The 6,490-nt window shown below is 36.8% G+C and overlaps 1 non-coding gene across 1 annotated transcript; it reads left to right on the forward strand.

Moving 5' to 3' along the window:
- Positions 1-2,028: 2,028 nt before the first annotated feature.
- On the forward strand, positions 2,029-2,136 carry LOC112753690 (small nucleolar RNA R71). The gene has a single exon (XR_003178063.1). It is a non-coding gene; the product is annotated as a small nucleolar RNA R71 (small nucleolar RNA).
- The last annotated feature ends 4,354 nt before the right edge of the window (positions 2,137-6,490 follow it).

Raw genomic sequence — 6,490 nt, forward strand, 5'->3', positions numbered from 1 at the left:
GTAGCCTGTTTCTGGCGTTTAACGCCAGGTGGATGCTTGTTTCTGGCGTTAAACGCCAGCTTGGTGCTTGTTTCTGGCGTTAAACGCCAGACAGATGCTTGTTGCTGGCGTTTAAACGCCAGAATGCTCCTCCTCCAGGGTGTGCTATTTTTAATGCTGTTTTTCATTCTGTTTTTGAATTTTTTAGTAGTTTTTGTGACTCCACATGATCATCAACCTAATAAAACACGAAATAACAAAAAGAAAATAAAATAGATATGGTTAAGTAACATTGGGTAGCCTCCCAACAGGCGCTTCTTTAATGTCAATAGCTTGACAGTGAGCTCTCATGGAGCCTCACCGATAATCAGAGCATTGTTGGGACCTCCCAACACCAAACTTAGAGTTTGAATGTGGGGGTTCAACACCAAACTTAGAGTTTGGTTGTGGCCTCCCAACACCAAACTTAGAGTTTGACTGTGGGGGCTTTGGTTGACTTTGCAGTGAGAGAAGCTTTTCATGCTTCCTCTCCATGGTTACAGAAGGAGATCCTTGAGTTTTAAACACAAGGTTGTCCTCATTCAGTTGAAGGATCAACTCTCCTCTATCCACATCAATCACAGCTTTTGCTGTGGCTAGGAAGGGTCTTCCAAGGATGATGGATTCATCCTCATCCTTTCCAGTGTCTAGGATTATGAAATCAGCAGGGATGTAAAGGCTTTCAACCTTCACTAACACGTCCTCTACTTGTCCATAAGCCTATTTTCTTGAGTTGTCTGCCATCTCTAATGAGATTCTGGCAGCTTGCACCTCAAAGATCCCAAGTTTCTCCATTACAGAGAGTGGCATTAAGTTTATTCCTGACCCTAGGTCACACAGAGCCTTCTCAAAGGTCATGGTGCCTATGTTACAGGGAATTAGGAATTTACCAGGATCCTATTTCTTTTGAGGTAATTTCTGCCTATCCAATGCATTTAGTTCATTGGTGAGCAAGGGAGGTTCATCTTCCCAAGTCTCATTACCAAATAATTTGGCATTCAGCTTCATGATTGCACCAAGGTACTTAGCAACTTGCTCTTCAGTAACGTCTTCATTCTCTTCAGAAGAAGAATACTCATCAGAGCTCATGAAGAGCAGAAATAGGTTCAATGGAATCTCTATGGTCTCTAGATGAGCTTCAGATCCCTTTGGTTCCTCAAAGGGAAACTTCTTATTGGTCACTGAACATCCCAGGAGGTCTTCCTCATTAGGATTCACGTCCTTCTCCTCCCTTGTAGGTTTGGCCATGATGGTCAAATCAATGGCCTTGCACTCTCTCTTTGGATTTTCTTCTGTATTGCTTGGGAGAGTACTAGGAGGAGTTTCAGTGACCCTTTTACTCAGCTGGCCCACTTGTGCCTCCAAATTCCTAATGGAGGACCTTGTTTCATTCATGAAACTTAAAGTGGCCTTAGATAGATCATAGACTATATTTGCTAAACTAGATGGATTCTGCTCAGAATTCTCTGTCTGTTGCTGAGTGGATGATGGAAAAGGCTTGCTATTGCTAAACCTGTTTCTTCCACCATTATTAAAGCCTTGTTGAGGCTTTTGTTGATCCTTCCATGAGAAATTTGGATGATTTCTCCATCAGGGATTATAGGTATTTCTATAGGGTTCACCCATGTAATTCACCTCTGCTATTGCAGGGTTCTCAGGATCATAAGCTTCTTCTTCAGAAGATGCCTTTTGAGTACTGTTGGATGCATCTTGCATTCCATTCAGACTCTGAGAAATCATATTGACTTGCTGAGTCAATATTTTATTCTGAGCCAATATGGCATTCATAGCATCAATTTCAAGAACTCCCTTCCTTTGAGGCGTCCCATTACTAACAAGATTCCTCTCAAAAGTGTACATGAATTGGTTATTAGCAACCATGTCAATGAGTTCCTGAGCTTCTGCAGGCATTTTCTTTAGGTGAATGGATCCACTTGCAGAATAGGCCAGTGACATTTTTGATAGCTCAGATAGACCATCATAGAATATATCCAGGATGGTCCATTCTGAAAGCATGTGAGAATGACACTTTTTGGTCAGTTCCTTGTATCTCTCCCAAGCTTCATAGAGGGATTCACCTTCCTTTTGTCTGAAGGTTTGAACATCCACTCTAAGCTTACTAAGCTTTTGAGGAGGAAAGAACTTGGCTAAGAAAGTCGTGACCAGCTTATCCCAAGAGTTCAGGCTGTCTTTAGGTTGAGAGTCCAACCATATTCTAGCTCTGTTTCTTACAGCAAATGGGAAAAGCATAAGCCTGTAGACCTCGGGATCAACCCCATTGGTCTTAACAGTATCACATATCTGCAAGAATTCAATTAAGAACTGAAAAGGATCTTCTAATGGAAGTCCATGAAACTTGCAATTCTGTTGCATCAAAGAAACTAATTGAGGTTTCAGCTCAAAATTGTTTGCTCCAATGGTAGGGATTGAGATGCTTCTTCCATGTAAATTGGAGTTAGGTGCAGTAAAGTCACCAAGTATCTTCCTTGTATTGTTGTTATTTTCGGCCATGTCTCTTTCTTTTTCAAAAATTTCTGTCAGATTTTCTCCAGAGAGTTGTGCTTTAGCTTTCCTTAGCTTCCTCTTTAGAGTTCTTTCAGGTTTAGGATCAGCTTCAATAAGAATGTTCTTGTCCTTGTTCCTGCTCATATGAAAAAGAAAAGAACAGAAAATATGAAATCCTCTATGTCACAGTATAGAGATTCCTTTATGTGAGTAGAAGAAGATATGAATAGAAGAAGGAGAATCCAAACACAAGGGTGAGGAGTAGGTTCGAATTCTTAGATGAAGAGGAGTGTTAGTAAATAAATAAATAAATAGAAGGAGGTGAGGGAGAAGAATTTTCGAAAATTAGATAAAATAAAATAAAAGTATTTTTGTTTTTAAGTTAGAATTAAAATTAAAAATTTAAAAATTAAGAAAGGAAAAATTAAATCAGATTAAATTAAATTTAAAACAATTAGTTAATTTAAAAAGGAATTTTGAAAAAGATGAAGGTGATTTTCGAAAATTAGAGATAGAATTAGTTAGGTAGTTTTGAAAAAAGATAAGATCAAACAAAAAGATAGGATTAGTTTGAGAAAGATTTGAAAATCAATTTTTGAAAAGATAAGAAGTTAGAAAAAGATTTTGAAATCAAATTTTGAAAAGATATGATTGAAAGAGATTTGTTTGAAAAAGATTTGAAAGATAAATTAAAAAGATTTGATTTTAAAAAATAAAGTTGATGACTTGACTAACAAGAAACCAAAAGATATGATTCTAAAATTTTAAAGATTGAATTTTTCTTGATAGGAAAGTCACAAACTTAAAATTTTTGAATTGAAACATTAAATGTTAGTATTAATTTCGAAAATATAAGATAAAATTAAGAAAAAGATTTTGAAGAATTAAATTTTAAAATTTTCGAAAAAAATTAAGAAGAAAAGTGAAAAAGATTTGATTTTTGAAAAAGATAAAATTTTTTTTGAAATTGAAATTTTGCTTGACTAAAAAAAAGATATGATTTTGAAAATCTTTGACTAATTCAATGCAATTTTCGAAAATTAGGAGTAAAATAAGGAAAAGATATTTTTTTAATTTTTGAATTTTAATAAGGAAAGAGAAAAACATCAAAAAGACTCAAGACATAAAAATTTTGGATTAAAACAAAGAAAACATGCAAGAACACTTTGAATGCAAAGATGAACACCAAGAACACTTTGAAGATCATGATGAACATCAAGTATGTATTTTTGAAAAATTTTTAATAAAAGAAAACATGCAAGACACCAAACTTAGAAATTTTTAATATTTAGACACTAAGAATTCGAGAATGCATATGAAAAACAAGAAAAGACACAAAACAAGAAAAATTAAAGATCAAATATAGAAAATCATCAAGAACAACTTGAAGATCATGAAGAACACATGCATGAATTTTCGAAAATTTTAAGAAAAATAAAAAAGATGCAATTAACACCAAACTTACAAATTGACACTAGACTCAAACAAGAAACATAAAATTTTTGGTTTTTATGATTTTATAAGAATTTTTTTTTGTTTTTTTTTTGAAAATTATTTTGGGAAAAATGAAAAAGAAAATTTTTTGTATTATTTTCGAAAATAAGAAATAAAAAGCTTAAAAATAAAATAAAATTACCTAATCTGAGCAACAAGATGAACTGTCAGTTGTCCAAACTCGAACAATCCCCGGCAACAGCGCCAAAAACTTGGTGTGCAGAAATTGTGATCATCAACAATGGCGCCAAAGACTTGGTGCTCTTAAACGTGAATCACACTTTGTCACAACTTCGCACAACTAACCAGCAAGTGCACTGGGTCGTCCAAGTAATAAACCTTACGTGAGTAAGGGTCGATCCCACAGAGATTGTCGGCCTGAAGCAAGCTATGGTCACCTTGTAAATCTCAGTCAGGCGGATTCAAATGGTTATGGTGAATTGATAATAAATATAAATAAAATATAAACTAGGATAGAGATACTTATGTAATTCATTGGTGAGAATTTCAGATAAGCGTATAAAGATGCTTTCGTTCCTCCTGAACCTCTACTTTCCTACTATCTTCATCCAATCATTCCTACTTCCTTCCATGGCAAGCTGTATGTTGGGCATCACCGTTGTCAATGGCTACATCCCGTCCTCTCAGTGAAAATGGTCCAATGCGCTGTCACTGCATGGCTAATCATCTGTCGGTTCTCGATCATACTGGAATAGGATTTACTATCCTTTTGCATCTGTCACTATGCCCAACACTCGCGAGTTTGAAGCTCGTCACAGCCATCCCTTCACAGATCCTACTCGGAATACCACAGACAAGGTTTAGACTTTCTGGATCTCAGGTATGGCCATCCATGGGTTCTAACTTATACCACGAAGACTCTAATATCCCGGACTCGGTCCCCTGTATTAGATATCTAAGAGATACTCATTCTGTCTCGTCTTCATGTAGAACGGAAGTGGTTGTCAGGCACGCGTTCATAGGTGAGAATGGTGATGAGCATCACATAATTATCACATTCATCCTGTTCTTGGGTGTGAATGAATATCTTAGAATAGGAATAAGCTTGAATTGAATAGAAAAACAGTAGTACTTTGCATTAATACTCAAGGAACAGCAGAGCTCCACACCTTAATCTATGGTGTGTAGAAACTCTACCGTTGAAAATACATAAGAACAAAGTCTAGGCATGGCCGAATGGCCAGCCCCTAAAACATGATCAAAGGATCAAAAGACAATCCAAAGATGATCCAAAGATGTAAATACAATAGTAAAAAGTCCTATTTATGCTAAACTAGTTACTAGGGTTTACAGAAATGAGTAAATGATGTAGAAATCCACTTCAGGGGCCCACTTGGTGTGTGCTTGGGCTGAGCATTGAGCTTTACACGTGTAGAGACTTCTCTTGGAGTTGAACGCCAGTTTGTAACCTGTTTCTGGCGTTTAACTCCACTTTGCAACCTGTTTCTGGCGTTTAACTCTAGAATGCAGCATGGAACTGGCATTGAATGCCAGTTTGCGTCGTCTAAACCCGGGCAAAGTATGGACTATTATATATTGCTGGAAAGCCCTGGATGTTTACTTTCCAACGCTATTGAGAGCGCACCATTTGGAGTTCTGTAGCTCTAGAAAATCCACTTTGAGTGCAGGGAGGTCAGAATCCAACAGCATCTGCAGTCATTCTTCAACCTCTGAATCTGATTTTTGCTCAAGTCCCTCAATTTCAGCCATAAATTACCTGAAAACACAAAAAAACACACAAACTCATAGTAAAGTCCAGAAATGTGAATTTTATTTAAAAACTAATAAAAATATACTAAAAACTAGCTAAATCATACTAAAAACTATGTAAAAACAATGCCAAAAAGCGTATAAATTATCCGCTCATCACTAAGACCTACAAGATAACCATAGCTTGCTTCAAACCACAATCCTTGTGGGATTGACCCTGACTCGTTCAGGTATTACTTGGACGACCCAGTGCACTTGCTGGTACAGTTGTACGAAGGTGTGGGGATTCGTGCACCAATAGTCTATATTATAGTGGATGTAGCATTTCTTATAACACCCTGATAGGCCGGACAGCACTAAACCGACTTACTGTAGTAGTGTCTACCCCTCACCTTCGCATGAAGTTTCTTACTGCTAAAAGGATAGCTATTGTAAGAGGAGACCAGAAACTAATAAGAAGATGTTATAATGAAAGGCTGAACCTACGAGAGTATACAAAAGAAAAAGAGGTCAACACCATAGAACATGGAGGTGTCCGAGTTCGGGAAGAACTAATACCCCAACCAGAAGCAAAGATCGAAGAAGTCCAGATTGGGAATGAAATCGGAAAAATAACCAACCTAGGGGCAAACCTGGAAGAACAGCTAAAACAAGACCTCTTAAACTCCTACAAGAAAACTCTGATCTCTTTGCCTGGAAAGCTTCTAACATGCCTATAATCCATCCCGACCTCATGAGTTAC

The sequence above is a fragment of the Arachis hypogaea genome, chromosome 15, assembly GCF_003086295.3.
Source record: "Arachis hypogaea cultivar Tifrunner chromosome 15, arahy.Tifrunner.gnm2.J5K5, whole genome shotgun sequence".
Classification (NCBI taxonomy): domain Eukaryota; kingdom Viridiplantae; phylum Streptophyta; class Magnoliopsida; order Fabales; family Fabaceae; genus Arachis; species Arachis hypogaea.